A 16,880-nucleotide genomic window follows, 5' to 3' on the forward strand; every position below is an offset into this window, starting at 1 on the left:
AAAACGGTTACCCACCATTGGTCTTCTTCTTTGGCAATCACATGTAACTGAGTAAGATTGTCTTCCATGAACACGGTCTTAGTGGTGTGTCCACAGATAACTGTGGAGTTCAATTCTAGATCTACATGTCTTTCCACAGTGGGGACATAGGTTTCCGGGCAGGAGTGAGGGTTTGCCAAACATGTCTTCCTCTTAGCCTGTTTCTCCCTTTCGTCCTGAGTTTGAGTGTCTTCAAAGTCCATGACACCTTTGGTAAAGGCTGTCCTCCGGTTGAAGCAATTGCAGGCCAGTGTTTCTCAATTATTGGTGTTTATACTACTTTTTTATTATTTGCTTGAGAGAGAGTCTTTAAACCTCTTTTATTGACCACCAGCATTATTCTTTCAATTTTAAAGTTTGGAATAGAGTAGTTGCTTTGGAAGACGATAATGAGGCATCCGCACAACATGACCAGTCCAATGAAGTTGATGTTGAAGAATAATAATAATAATAATAATAATAATAATAATAATAATAATAATAATTTATTATTTCTACCCCGTCCATCTGGCTGAGTCTCCCCAGCCACTCTGGGTGGCTCCCAATTGAATAGTAAAACAATACAGCATTAAATATTTAAAGCTTTCCTAAACAGGGCTGCCTTCAGATGTCTTTTAAAATTAGGATAGCTGCTTATTTCCTTGACATCTGATGGAAGGGCATTCCACGGGGCAGGTGCTGCTACTGAGAAGGCCCTCTGTCTGATTCCCTGTAACCTCACTTCTCGCAATGAGGGAACCGCCAGAAGGCCCTCGGCACTGGATCTCAGTGTCTGGGCTGAATTGAAGAATCATTGCTTCGACACTGGTGATCTTTGCTTCTTCCAGTACACTGATATTAGTTCACCTGTCTTCCCAAGTGATATATAATTTTTTTCAGAAACACCATTGATGGAATCTTTCAAGGAGTTGGAGATGGCGTTTATAAGTGGTCCATGTTTCACAACTGTACAGTAAGGTTTGTAGTACAATAGCTTTGTAAACAAGCATTTTGGTTTCCCTGTGAATGTCCCAGTCCTTAAACACTCTGCACTTCCATCAAGAGAAAGCTGCACTCGCAGAGCTCAGGCGATGCTGGATCTTGGCATCAGTGTCGACCCTTGTGGAAAATACTGTAACTGTACAGGCAGGAAAAATGAATGGCATTTTCCAACGTTACAGCGTTACACCATGAAGTTGGATTTGTGGCACCGCAAAGGGGTTGTTTTGTGCTTGTTGGTACAGCACTTTTATTTTTTGGATGTTGAGAGATAGGCCAAGCTTTTCATAAATTTCTGCAAATATATTTAGGATGGTTTGGAGGTCATCCTCTGAATGTGCACATACTACTTTGTCATCAGCATATTGAAGCTCTATGACATAAGTTATGGTAACCTTACTCTTTGCTTTCAGTCTACTCAAGTTAAAGAGCTTTCCATCTGTTCAATATATGATATCTATTCCAGTGGGGAGTTTACATTGACAATGTGTAGGATCATGGCAATTAAAATAATAGAGTTGGAGCGATAATACAATCCCTGTTTAACACCTGATCCCACTGTGAATGGCTCACTTTGACAGCCATTGTTATCCACAACTGTTGCTGTCATATTATTGTGGAGGAGCCAAAGAATGTTCACAAGTTTATCCAGGCAGCCGATTTTCAGAAGGACAGTCTACAGAGCATTACGATTTACAGTGTTGAAGGCCTTATTCAGGTCAATAAATGCCATATACAGGGGTTGGTTTTGCTCTCTGCATTTTTCTTGAAGCTGTCGAGCGGTGAAAATCATGTCCACTGTCCCCCTAGAAGGTCAAAAACCATTTTGGGATTCAAGAAGGGTGGCCTTGGATATACTGTAGTTGGGAGATAGTTTGCTAAAATCCTTACAAGAATTTTACTAGCCTCAGCTAATAAAGAGATAGTTTCCACAATCTGTTCTATCAACCTTTTAAAAGAGATTGCATTCTCTTCAGTACCGACAATTTGGGACTAGGTGCCAGCTTCTAGCTTCAAACAACTGAAAAATTCATCTCCATGAAATTTCTTTGTCTGTCAAAATACTTACATCTCTTCCCTCTCTCACTGCAGCCACGATCCTATCTCTCTCCTTCCCCCCATACACACCTGCATGGCTACTTACATTTTTAATGCAATAATACATTTAACATCACATCAACTTTGGCCCAGGGAGCTGCAGTTTTGTAAACACATTTCTTCATATTCTAAAGTTAGGTTATCTGTATCCCACTTCATCATTTTTATCTCAGCCAATTATTTGAGGGAGGAAGCATGGATAAATACTTAGAGCTGTTCTACCTAAATCCTAAAACCAGGAGGTTAAATTCTACAGTGTCTTGGCGTTACTGCAGGGATGGAAAACCTCAGTCCCAGGGCCTAGATGTGGCCCTCCAAGCCTCTCCATGGGGCCCTCAGACTCTCCTTGGATCATGGCACTGAAGCGCTTTGTGCCTGGCATATATCTTGGTTGCCTGGATGAAGAAGTGTGTAAGCAGATAGGTGTGTGTGTGTGTGTGTGTGTGTGTGTGTGTGTGTGTGTGTAAATCGTTTTGTGTGACTGGAATGTAGCTTAGTGTAATAAAGATAAGAATCACATTCATTCCTTTCCCCTGCCTAGCATGTGGTCCCAGAAGGTTGTTCACAAGGAAACATGGCTCTCTGATTTAGTGAAAAGTGTTTTCCACTCACAGAACAGTGATCTTCATTCCTCCTCCCCTACCTACAGAAGCCCTTCCCACCCTACACTGTTTTGGAGAGTCCCTGATCCTCACGACCAGCTTTTGGCTCAACAAAAACAGGTTGCCACACCTTGCACAAGGAGGCACACTTTCCACTAGTGCAAAGCTACCATTAGTCACAACCCAGTAATGATCCGTGCAATCTTATGCACACCTGCTCAGAAATAGGCCCCACTGACTTCAGTGGAACTTATTCCTAAGTATGCGTAGATCACAACCTAAAGAAATTAAAACCTGTGCATAAGTAACCATAAAGCCATCCTTCCATCATTCAGACACCCATTGTGTGTCAAATTGAAGCTTCTGGACAAGCACAAAGGGCAGTCCTCTGACAATGCGTGGCAGCTGCTACCCCTGCACAACAAAACTAGGTTATGGGGGCAGTTTCAGGGGTGAGAAGGTCCAGCACTTAAGCAGCCTTGATCACCCTCTGCAAAAGTCGCAGTCTTGTTTCCCCAGCACCTTGAGTCTAACTTGGATTCAGTTCAAAGAAATTCTCTCCTGACATTCTCATTTTGCAGGAAAGCTGAATTCCATGGGCAGAAGTTTCAAGCCAAGCTGTCCTCGAAATGACTTTGATGCTGATTCGCAGAGCGGGGGAAACAACCAGCTGTCATTCCACAGATGCAGAATGAGCCAGAAACAATTGGTACTGATTGTAATGATAGCGTTTGCAGCCTATGTGGAAGTCGAAAGCTTTTTGGACTAGGGAGCCTTTCTATTCGGAAGGAGGCCCAAGTGCTTTACTCTTCCTGTTGTTCCCTTCCAGCATGGCAGTTACAGTGCTAATATCTTAGCATGGTGCCTGATCTTCTGACTATAATCATAAAGGCAGACGGCTACGGAAGAACAATAGACTTTCTGTAGTGGGGTAGGTGACATCATGCCTTAATCTCCTGGCAGAAGAATTAAGTGAGATGGGCAGCAAAATGATGCCATATGGAGTGCTCGCTCTTCAGGGTTTCAGTTACCCTGCCCCCACCCACAGTTTCTATTTTATCCCCACCCCACTGTCAGCATCAGCAGAGGTCACTGAGCATGTTCAATATTCATTAGGCTATTGGAGAGGTCTCCCCTTAGGGTTTTTTTTTTCTTAAGATTTTGTATACTTCTGTAAATCTTGGGGTTCCTCCAAGCCTGGTGACACCTCTGTCATCTGTGTGGGCAGAGCCATTTTAGCTATACAAAGACTAGCATCCAGAATATTAGGACTGCCGTTGGTGTACACAAGTGGGATCTACAACAAAATGCTGCAGAGCTGAGTGCTTCTGTTCCAGCCAGCCATGGCCTCCTACACAGTGCTCCATTTCACCACCACTACCTGGGCCCAAGTCAGTCAACAATCCAGGGTCATCAAGCATGCTCAGGTCTCATTAGGCTCAGGAGTAAAAATTTACTTTTGCCAAATGTTGGTGTTCCCAAAAGCCTACTGGTACCTCTCTTGTTAGCATCGGTGGCACTGTTTTGGCTTACGTAACAGCACTTATAGCCTGCATACTGGATATACAGAATAAACGCAAAACAGCAACTATTCAGTCTGTAAGAGGAGATTTCTATAAAATGTAGGATTATTTTTAGCAACCTTGCTTCCCGCCACCCCTCCATTTCTGTCATTTGGGTGGGGTTTATAAGAAGTTGTCGCTGTAATAAGTATGCTTTTAGCAGTCTGGTCTGTAGCCCAAGTCAAACTGACCTGGCTATAAGCTCTGGGGAGCTGTTCTCACACAGCTCTGAGACTAAGTATTACTTTCTGTGACTGCAGCCAATTTGGGCCACTTCCAGGTTAACTAGGGAGGTTTACACAGTTGTCGTCAGCATAATCATGGCATGGCCACAAGCACTGATGTGCTTCTTAAGCATCTGGGACAAGCGTCCTCCCATGGTATTAGGAAATTATAATTAAGCAAAATGAAACTGGCTTTGAAAGTTTATATCTCAATGCCAGGTGTTACTGGTTTCAGAGCCTGGCCTAGAGGATTGCCTTGGGATATTCTTCCTCATTGCATCACCAGGGAAGCCTAGTGCAGGAACCACAGTGATAAAATCTCAGTCCTATCCACAGGAGTGTGTGCTGTGTTCACAAACAATCAGTTTGTTGGCTCCCCTGCTCATTGGTCTCCTGAAAAATCACAGTTCATGTGCATGTCTCCTCATGCTACTGCTCTGGACCATCCATCCAGATTTTCCACCTTCACCTGATCAATACTCAGGTTACAGGACGGAGGCAACACACGACTCAGTCACTGCACTTTATGACCACTCACCAGACCAAGGAAAACTCCCAGGCAGAGCAGTTTTGCAGCCAAACTGGGCACGAAATGCATGCAAGGTTGCTATCTGTCCTGCCCTCTCCCTGTAACCTGGATATTTGTCCAGATTGCAACTGGGGAGGGAAAGATTAAACCTCTCCCAAGTGCTGTGGTCTTGATAAAAATCAAAGGTTGTGGCACCTGCTGCTATTATTATTATTATTATTATTATTATTATTATTATTATTATTATTGCTTCCTAATGACCCATTTAGCATCATATCTGGTTGGGCCCTCAGCAGTCTAGGACTGATATATAGAGGTAGAATAGGACTATGCCCGCTGGTCTATATCAACAACATTGTGTGCCCCACCAGCCTCAGCCCCCAACATCTGCACATTGTGTGTGTAGTGAACCTCTGCAAAAGTGTGTCCATGCAAGAGGTCATGATTGTGTTCAAGGGGACAACATGTAGTTAATACAATCTACATTCACACAGCAGTTTATTCCATTTCCTTCCTTTTAATTTTGGCATTATATTTCAGCTTTCACGTGTCGTAAAAGCCACTTCCAGAAAACTAATGGATTCTAGCATGTGTTTAGCACTCATTTCCATGTTATCTGATTCCAGGAAGAAAAACAAACCTTTGCAGCCACCTTAACCCAGAGACTCATAGGAGTAAAATGATGAGATTTGGGGCAGTATATTGGCATACACTTCTTTCCTGCAATTTCCATGGGGGAACTGTGGGGGAACAAAAACATCCAGGTGCAGAAAGTGTGGGCGAGCAGCAATATTGTCCGATGCCATTCGTTGTGGTGTTGTACCATGCCCACTGCTGTGAATGAAATTTAGCTCAACATGCCAATATATTAGTCAAGAAGGCACAGTTCCTTACAAAGGCTCCGTCTTGTGCTCAACATTGGGGGGGGGGGGGTTTGCATGTGTGTGATGTCATGTGCACACTGCCTCCCCAACTTGGCCTGCCATCCCCCACCCAACCACCGTCCAACACCATACCTGGTTTTTTTGTCGCTGCCACAAGGCTGAGGCTGCCTCACCGGGGCCACCTGAGGCACTTTGGTGCATTCCTTTGATACATTCCAGGGAGCACACCAGTGCACCTTCCTGAGCCCCCTGCCGCCAAATATTGAGGGGGCCGAAGATGCTCCAACCCCTGGAGTTGATGTAACACAACAGGTACTGCCATCTGAAAGGAACATTGGAAAATGGGACAGAAGCACTAGCATTATAATTAGGAAAACTACACAATATTCTCCATGTCTGAATGCATTTTTTGTTGTTGTTTAGTCGTTTAGTCATGTCCAACTCTTCGTGACCCCATGGACCAGAGCACGCCAGGCACTCCTGTCTTCCACTGCCTCCCACAGTTTGGTCAAACTCATGTTGGTAGTTTCGAGAACTCTGTCCAACCATCTTGTCCTCTGTCGTCCCCTTCTCCTAGTGCCCTCAATCTTTCCCAACATCAGGGTCTTTTCCAAGGAATCTTCTCATCTCATGAGGTGGTCAAAGTATTGGAGCCTCAGCTTCAGGATCTGTCCTTCCAGCGAGCACTCAGGGCTGATTTCCTTAAGAATGGATAGGTTTGATCTTCTTGCAGTCCATGAGACTCTCAAGAGTCTCCTCCATCACCATAATTCAAAAGCATCAATTCTTTGGCCTTCTTTATGGTCCATATATCACTACTTGGGACCCAGGTGGCGCTGTGGTTAAACCACTGAGCCTAGGGCTTGCTGATCAGAAGGTCGGCGGTTCGAATCCCTGTGACGGGGTGAGCTCCCGTTGCTTGGTCCCAGCTCCTGCCAACCTAGCAGTTCGAAAGCACATCAAAATGCAAGTAGATAAATAGGAACCGCTACAGCGGGAAGGTAAACGGCGTTTCCATGTGCTGCTCTGGTTTGCCAGAAGCGGCTTTGTCATGCTGGCCACATGACCGGGAAGCTATACGCCGGCTCCCTCGGCCAATAATGCGAGATGAGCGCGCAACCCCAGAGTCAGTCACGACTGGACCTAATGGTCAGGGGTCCCTTTACCTTTACCTTACATCACTACTGGGAAAACCATAGCTTCAACTATACAGACCTTTGTCGGCAAGGTGATGTCTCTGCTTTTTAAGATGCTGTCTAGGTTTGTCATTGCTTTTCTCTCAAGAAGCAGGCGTCTTTTAATTTCGTGGCTGCTGTCACCATCTGCAGTGATCATGGAACCCAAGAAAAAAAGAGGTAAAAACAATGAGGTCTCAAACTTACCCAGAAAAGGGGTCCCTAGCTTTAAGCAGTTTTCTTCTTGCCTGCTTCCCTTCCCTGGTTTTGTCCCCCTCCCCATGGGCTCTTTTTAATGGATATAATAAACCTCCACACCCCTGCTTTATATATTAATGTGGGGGGAAAATTCACATAAACATTTTTTATGCACCAGTGACTTACTGGGTATATTGAATGCATTCCTACTGCACCTAAATACAATATACCCAGTAAGTCACTGGTGCCTAAAAATGAGTGTATGTCAAACACATATAAGTTTAATAAGTCAAATACAAAATAAAAAAGAATGGTTTGGTCTGGAGAATGTACCGGTAGGATAGACACAAACTTTTCTCCTCTTTTTCACATTAATATATAAAGCAGGGGTGTGGAGGTTTATTATATCCATTAAAAAGAGCCCATGGGGAGGGGGACAAACCCAGGGAAGGGAAGGGAAGCAGGCAAGAAGAATGACCGTTCCCCACATAAAGGGGAGGCGCATTTTGCGCAGTCGCGCGCAGCCCCCTGGGATCTCCGAGGCAGCCCTGGAAGTTTGGAAGCTGCACTGCCTACCTGGGGCTGGATACTGGTGTTCTCCACCCACTCAGTCAGCCGTCCAATCCAGCTCAGGGAGGCGTGCCAGGGGGATTGGCCAGGTAGGAACAGGTAACCTTACCTTGCACACAGTGGAAGTTAAGCCATTCCTGGGAAGCAGCCGGCAGATTCAGAGCTTTCCCACCCTCCACTCCCTAAATTAATGCTTGCATTACAGGTTATTTCCTTCCACAGGCATACACGCACACAGGCGCTGCTACGACAAGGCTGCTGTTGAAGGGCCGGAAAGGAATTTCCCTGCATTGGCAGGTTTCGCCTTTCCCGTAGCAATTCGTCACAACTTGGCGGATGCAGGCCTTGGGCGGAATCCTTTAGTCATTTACATAAATGGGCGGGGCGTGGGGCGGTGACCCCCGCCCCCATTGCGGCGGCGATAACAGGGTTCCTGTAAATGGGGCAGGGGGGCATTGACCATACGCATAGACCGTCATTGCCCTCCCCCTCCAGTGGCTGCGATCGAGGGGGGCGGGCTATCTGCTTGAACATATGTTCTCCAGATTTAGCCCAACCCCCACACATGCTGGACAACCCTGAAAATTACCCCACCCCCGGCTGGGGGCTGGGAGGGATATACACCCAAGGCCTGAGCCAAGGTCTCCCTACATCTGAACTCTTAATAAAGTTGTGGCCAATTTTAATCCCATCAAACGTGGTCTTGTGTCATTATTCCGCTCGGGGGCTGCCCGGGGTTTTTTGGGGACTCCGCCTTACTGCGCAAAACTGCTTAAAGCTAGGGACCCCTTTTCTGGGCAAGTTTGAGACCTCATTGCTTTTACCTCTTTGAAAAGTAAATGGGGGAAAACATGTATTTAGCATGTGCATGGTTTCCCTTCCATGTCTGGTTTGCATTGCTGAAAAAGACAGTAAACAGCTTTCTCCTTGCCCTATGCGTCCTGCTGCTTGTAAGGTTGGACTTCTGCCTTCTCTTGCATTCAGATACATAGAGTGATAGATATTCTTTATGATTTTCTGCTTTTACACACTCCCTGACCCATTCCCTCAGACTCTTTCTGGACATAATGAAAACAGTGGAGCTTCAATAAGGGTTTCAGATTGTGATTTGTTTGTTTTTAATTCCTCGAGAGAAAAGAGCCAGACAGCAATCCCCGAAGTATACTAAGTTTTCAAAATTTCCTTCCTCTCTAATTTGCTCATTTTTCTTTTTGTCCTCAACTTCTTTCGTTCCTTAAACTTCCTTCAGCTCACACTTTAGTAAACCTCCATTGGTTTTCCACTCAGTTTCTCTGTCAGCATTTCTATCCCTTCTACTCTAGGCATATTTTCCCTTCCTGCACAATTTTTTCCCCTCATCACCTGGGCCAGCATTAGGGGTCTGCATAGTCAGGCCCTTCCTGAAGGTCTGGGAGCCCAGAAGGGCCCACTGCCAACCTCTCGGACCTTGCCACCAGGATCCCCACCCACTTGCTATCAGTTCTACAGGGCAGAATCTCCCCTCACCCCATGTGTGTGCTACTTGATGGCATTTTTTATGGGAGCCAGGTCATAAGAAGACTCACCCACCATATTAGATCCCCCAGATTGCAGTGACCAACATCAGACATTACCTCTTGGGGAATTTAACAGGGTGGCCAACCACTGTAGCACAGAGCTGAGGACTGGCTCAGTTCCCTTAATAAGTGTCGCCGCCACCAGGCAATATGCTTGCAGGAAAAAAAGGGCTGAGGTAACTGTCTTAACAGCAGCAGACTCTGATGTGGAAACAGCAGCAGCAGATGGGGGGGCGGCGGGCAGGGTCATATCTATGCCATATATTTAAAGCACGTGGCTTCCCTCAAGTAATTTTGGAACTACAGTTTGTTAAGGGTGCTGGGAATTGTAGCTCTGTGAGGGGTAATCTTTCATTCTCAGGATTCTTTGGGGAATCCATCTGCTGGAAATGTAGAAGATGTGACCCAGGTTGACACCAGGCAGGGGCCCATTGGCAGTACCAGCCTAAAGGGCCATTAAAGTCTGGCAGTGGCCCTGCTTACCACTCTTTTATTCCCCACTTTGCCATTCTTCACATCTCCATGCTATTCCTCCCCCCCTTCACAGCTTTATTTGACCCAAATCTGCATTTTCTGTTTTTATTTTCCTGTTTTTAGCTCAGTATCACCCCCTACTTCCTGCCCTCACTTAGTTTTAGCCTTTCCCTCTCCCACCTATTCACCTCTTTCCTCATCTCCCCCTCCACACACAGAAGCACCACTTCCCAGAGCAATGAGGTCACACTTCCAGAACCTTCCATTGTAAGCCACACCTGTGGAAGGTAAGGAACCAGTGCTTTTTTAGGGGTACACATACCCCTGAACATTTTGTGAATCTTTACTATACTTTTGTCCATTTATTGTATTTATTTTCCCCAATTTGAACTACAAAACTGTTATTTTCTTGAGTCAAAATGAGAGTACCCCTAAACATTTTTTTTAAGGAAAAAAAGCACTGTATCTAACAATGGCAGCCATAAACCTAAGGAAGCATGCTTTTTCCTCAACCAATGAGCAACCTTGGTCAGAAGCTGCCTGTCTCAGGGAAAGGTTTGTCTGAAAGGATGGCAGTTAGGGGGGGAGGGGAATATTTGAATGCACCAATGAAAACAGGATCTCTCACCTCACTGGCATGCCCAGGTAGTACTTCCAACACTTCAAAAGTGAGCAGCCATCTTCTTCTTATTCCCCACCTGCTGTATTTTTCTGCTTTGAATCTGGCAGCAATTTCGGTCAATGACAGCCTAATTTGACAGCTATTTGAGCAGCTATTTTTTCTGCAGGTGAAGATGATACAGATGTTTTTTTCATGAATACACATTGAAAATGATGAATTGAAGCCTGTGCAGTATACAAAAGCATCCGATGAAGAGGGGCTGAAACTTGTTCAGCTGTTTATACTGGACCAAACTGAGTTCTAAGATTAGATGGATTTGGGGCTTTTTGAGTTGCAAATTACTGTTTCAAATACCAATATGTATTTGGGTTGCTCCTCCCCACCCCAATCCACTGACCCTGTTGATTGGAAGGTCAATATAAGAAAAAATTGTACTCTTACTAGCGAAATTTTAATAAGATATCCCCAATGTCTACCCTAAACAGGGTCACAATAAGGGCACTTAAAAACAACAACCCATAAACCACAAGTTATAGTATGTAGTCTGTGTCTCTTCCTTTGGGTTTGCAAACAGTATTTTAAGCTAAGCAGAGATATAAAGCTGCAGCATTATTAGCTCCTAAACTAGCTTTAAAAATATTGTTCTTACAATTATTCAATCAAGGGTTTAGTTGTGTTTTTATCATGGTTTCTGTACTCTACATTGTCCTTGTGTGAATAAGCAGTATATAAATTTTGTTAAATAAATAAAATAGTAATAAAAACCTATTAAACAATCTAAAATAGTCATTTAACAGTACCAATAAAAGCAAACATTAAAACAGGTTACATAAAAGCTTTAAAATATAAACTAAAATCAGTAATTTAAAAACAGTTCATAATAATAATAATAATAATAATAATAATAATAATAATAATAATAATATCACATGCTAAAACCGCATGCTAAAATTAAGTTAAATAGCTTTAAGACTTTCTCTTTTAGTACAAAGTGATATATAAGTTTAATAAGTCAAATATAAAATAAAAAAGAACGGTTTGGTCTGGAGAATGTACCGGTAGGATAGACACAAACTTTTCTCCTCTTACAAGATTAGAACATGGGGGGATTCAGGGCAGAAAAAGAGGGCTTCTTCATGCAGTGCTTAATTCAACTTACAGAATTTGCATCCGTGTGATCTGGTGATGGCCACCAACTGAGACAACTTTAAAGGGGGATTAAAATCACAGCGGATTGGCTGGGATAGCTCAGTTGGTAGAGCAGGAGACTCTTACTCTCAGGGTCATGAGTTTGAGCCCCACATTGGGCAAAAGATTCCTTCCATTGCAGGAGATTGGACTAGATGACCCTCATGGTTCCTTCCAACTCTACAATTCTAGGATTCTACAAATGGCTACTAGTCATAATGGCTACACCACCGCCAGGAAAATACAACATACATCTGAATATTACATGCTGCTGGGCAAAGCAAGCAGGAAAGGACTATTGTACTCACATCTTGCTTATAGGCAAGACATCTGGCTGTCCACTGCAGAAGAATGGATTCTGGACTAAACAGCCCTTTGGTCTGGTTCAGCAGGATGCATAATTTCTTAACTATGGCTAGAATATTACATCTACACTAAGGAAAACCTAAATTTCATCATTGTGTTTTGCACACCTATATACTTTACAATCAATAAAAATGAAAAAGTTTCTGAAATAATTTTTTATGCAATCGTGCAAAAGAGTTTGAAATTTAGGTTTAAAAAGATTATTTTAAAGCTTGCCATAACATTTTACATTGGATCTCTTCACCACAACACTAGCTCCAGACAGGAAATATTTTGGCTCCTCGTCATTTGGATGCTTGTCTGAGGATGTTTATGGAACTTCTGGAAACCACTTCAGTCCTGGACAGACTTTGGTAATGATGCACTGAAATATTGTTTTCAAAGCTGATATAGCTCTTCAAAAAGTCATTAGCAGTTTGCACTTATAGTGCGTCTTGTATATTGTAGATTAGATTCACAAAAACAGTACATTATGGTCTCTTTTTGAGGCCTCTCGCGGGGGAGATAGTTTGAAATTGTCGTTTTTATTGTGAATTCATTGCTGCTAGGAAACTGCTGACTGAGAACTCTGCTATAGTTATCGTTTGTATCAGGCATCCCCAAACTGCGGCCCTCCAGATGTTTTGGCCTACAACTCCCATGATCCCTAGCTAACAGGACCAGTGGTCGGGGAAGATGGGAATTGTAGTCCAAAACATCTGGAGGGTCAAAGTTTGGGGATGCCTGGTTTGTATTCACGAAACATGAAGGTGATTGGAGCCATTTTACCATCATGGTCCCACCAACAGTTTGGGCCCCATCTGTACTGTACATGTAAAAACAGTATTACTTCGTGGCTTCCCTAAAGCATGCTGGGAAGTGTAGTTTGTTAAAGAGAGTTGTTAGGATGCCCTTGTTCCCCTCACAGGGCTGCAATTCCCACAGCTCCCTGGGAAGTGGAACTAAACCCCACCCAACAGATGACATCACATCCATCAGGATGATGTCAGCTGATTTGACAGGTGGGCATTAAGGGTCAAATTGTAACCCCAGTTCGATCCAGACTGGCCTGTGGGTTAAACCCTTTTAAGCATGTTCAGGTTGACTATTGGGGAGGGGAGTGGATAATCAGGAGACATGGAATAGAAAGGCTGGAAACCTGAACAGGAACACTCCACCCCAAAATATGCTGTAGCCCAGACATCCCCAAACTTCGGCCCTCCAGATGTTTTGGACTACAATTCCCATCTTCCCCAACCACTGGTCCTATTAGCTAGGGATCATGGGAGATGAAGGCCAAAACATCTGGAGGGCCGCAATTTGGGGATGCCTGTTGTAGCCGAACTTACTTTGTTGATCCTAGGTGTAGTTGTTGTGCAATAAAAGTCTGTTGGCTGCCTTCAGTCTTTTTTATTTTTCATAGCCTGCCCTAATACTTTGTTGTTTGTTCATAAAATGCCTGTACCACTTAAATAAAACTATATAAGATGGAACAGGGCAGTGTACAAAACAGAGAAGGGGAAAAGGAAGAGCTTGGTTTAACATGTATGCTTTTAAGAGGCATTTAAAGGTCATTACCATCTCCACCTCACAAATTACCTGGGGAAGGTAATTCCAGAGGGTGAATGCTATCTCCTGGAAGGTCCACGTCTCCCTTGTCACCAAAAGATAATCCACACTGGATGTCACCATCAGGATATATATGGAATAGTTTCAAGATTAACTTGGTAATAACTAATGGTAGGGTCCCAACAAAACTCAAATGTGGCTCAGTAGCTACTAGGCAGCCAGTGCAGCTGTTATATTTTTCTCTCTGGGCCACCCATCATAGCACCTGATCTCAATCCCCTCTCTGCTTTATACACAATGTCTCAGCCAGACAGAAGCAATGGTCTCTTCAGCCACCTGCTCCTCATCACTGTGTGAAGAACAAAGTACTGGTAAAGAGGCCTCTACCTCTGTCTTTGTTCACCTGGTAGAAAGTCACTGAGTGAAGCTACCATCTCTTATAGAATCAAAACATGATGCAAGTCAATATTACAGGCTTTTGAACCCTGGATCAGTAGCAAATATGGCCCTGAGTTGTGAAAATAGCAGAAATTATCTGGCATGTGTTAGCCTTTAACTTTCTTTGTCTGTTTAAAAATGGCCAGAAAAATACAGTGCAAAATAAAATGGACTGAGGTCTTTTGAATCTAGCTTGATCGTTGGCAAGCTGGAGCATGTGCAAAGGAGGGCGATCAAGATGACCAAGGTCTGGAAACCACGGCTTATGAGAGCTGGGTATGTTTAGCCAGGTAAAGAGGAGACTGAGAGGAGTTATGATAGCCATCTTCAAAAGGCTGTCACATGGAGCAAGCTTGTTTTCACTTGCTCCAGAGGTGTTGGACCTGAACCAATGTCAAGTTACAAGAAAGGAGATTCCTACTAGGCATTAGAAGAACTTTCTGATGGTTAAGAGCTGTTCAATAGTGGAACGGACTCCCTTGGAAGGCAATGGAGGCTTTTAAGCAGAGGTTGGATGGTCATCGGTCATGGATGCTTTAGTTGAGATTCCTGCATTGCAGGGGGTTGGACTAGCAGGGTCCTTTCCAACTTTTCAATTCTGTGGTTCTGTGTAACAATAGCTTACTACCTAAAAGCAGAGTGTATCTTACTGAATCCAAGTGCTGCAAAATTGCAACAACACTATTTGAACTCAGTATTATCACTGGCATGCATGAAACTGCTGAAAAATGCTGAAAGGTGCAACAGTCTTAGGAACTAGTTACCATCCAAAGATCTGCATAGTCACCTTTGTGAGGCAGGCCAGTCACATAGTCTTGAGTGTGATGATACAGTTACCTCAGCCCTTTTTTTCCTGCAAGACATGGAAGAAACAATTCTCTATTGGTAGATCAAAATCTAACCCTTATGGTGCTAGCTAATTGTATTTGTAGCACCTCAAAACTCTGTCTTCTTCTTCTTCTAATTAATTAAAATTTGTTTTTTTTAAAAAAATAGCATAAAGATTATATAAGACCCCTAAAAAAAATAAAGACAACTCTGTCTTCAGTGCACATAATCTCTCTCAGAATTGTTGCAGTGTGGGTTTTTCAAATAAATTGTGTTTGAAAGCTGGACTATTCACCTACTCCCAGCTGCCCTTTGCTGTTTTCAATGGACAACACAGTTTCAAATCATCTGCAAAAAATCAACTGTAGTCTTGGAGTTTTTGGTACAAAAATGAAATATTCCTGCCAGGTCTTTTTCTGGCTGATACACAAGTCTTGACAAGCAGCCAGATTAACATTACCAGACTACCTCTCTTTAACCCCCAACCTAATTACTCTACTTCTAGAGGGAAAAGAATATTTTACTGAAATATCTCATAAAATTCATCCTCTTCCTTTAATCAGAAAAGGGAAGAAATGAGACTGTGGATGAGGTAATGAACTTTATTAAGGTGAACATTAAACATCATGGACTTTTAACTTGCTTTTGATAAGCTGAATAAACAAACTTTTGCTTTCATGGCATATCCAGGTGCTACTTAGTAGTTTCTTTTTGTAAGTATCAGAAATGAAATGACTGCCAAACAATCTAAAAAAACTCAAGGGGTAGGGAATAGATTTTGCAAGTTGCCAGAAAAGTAAGGAGAATAACATTTTCCTGTTAGCTTTTTAAAACTTTCATTCAGTTATGGGGGTCTGGAAACTTACCCCTAGAGCACTTTTCATTGTGCAATTTACACATAACTAGACCTACAGGATATCTTTACAGGAAATTGTCACAAACTGTCATCCATACAACATTCCCTAAATTTCAGCTAGTTACCACCTACCAGTTTCTGGAAACAAAACAAAACAAAACCCTCTAGGATAAAATGACCCAGAAATGCAGTGAATTTTGCCATTCGGGTGTGTTTATTAACCCAGCCAATGTTTGCGGAATGGGATAGTAAAGCAGCCCCTAGTTTTAAATAGACAAGTGGCCAGGGAAAGGTAAAGACTAGAGTGTGTCAGTAGGTCAGCACAAACCATATACAGTAATGTTGTTTGGGGGGCTGCTCTCTAACCAAGGACTGTTTTCTTGTGAGTTTCTTATTAAAGTTAGAAATACATCTCCCAAAAAGTTTGTTAGTTTTCAGTAGAAACAGATTTTTATTGACAGTTTACAATACTTTCATAAATTTTTTACTTTAAAAAATAGTTTTGGTTGTTTGTAATTAAAAATAAAAACTATAGCTTATTAAAGATTCAGAAATTGTGTTGTTTATTCGGTACAGTATGCAACTGGCATAGGGGAACAATAACTACACAGACAGATTTTACCTTCTCTAAATGTTTCCTGGCTCTTAATGTTCAAGTATTGTCAAGCACACTTAATTTGATGCCACAGAAACAAATATTACCTGGGGTATACATTCTAAGTCACGGGGAGCTCTCGCTCATCCTCGCTCATCTGCCTGCCCGCGGGGTGCCGACCGAGGGGCCAGCACCAGGGCGCAGTGATGCCAACCACGCAGATCCATCACCCAATGGTCAAGGGAAATGAGGGACGAGGGTGGCGCTGTGGTCTAAACCACTGAGCCTCTTGGGCTTGCCGAGCAGAAGGTCAGCGGTTCAAATCCCCGTGACAGGGTGAGCTCCCGTTGCTTGGTCCCAGCTCCTGCCAACCTAGCAGTTTGAAAGCACGCCAAAAAGTGCAAGTAGATAAATAGGTACCACTCTGGCAGGAAGGTAATCGGCATTTCTGTGTGCTACTCTGATTTTGGTGTTCCGTTGTGCCAGAAGCGGCTTAGTCATGCTAGCCACATGACCTGGAAAAACTGTCTCCGGACCAACGCCAGCTCCC

The sequence above is a fragment of the Zootoca vivipara genome, chromosome 9, assembly GCF_965207765.1.
Source record: "Zootoca vivipara chromosome 9, rZooViv2.hap1.1, whole genome shotgun sequence".
Taxonomy (NCBI): domain Eukaryota; kingdom Metazoa; phylum Chordata; class Lepidosauria; order Squamata; family Lacertidae; genus Zootoca; species Zootoca vivipara.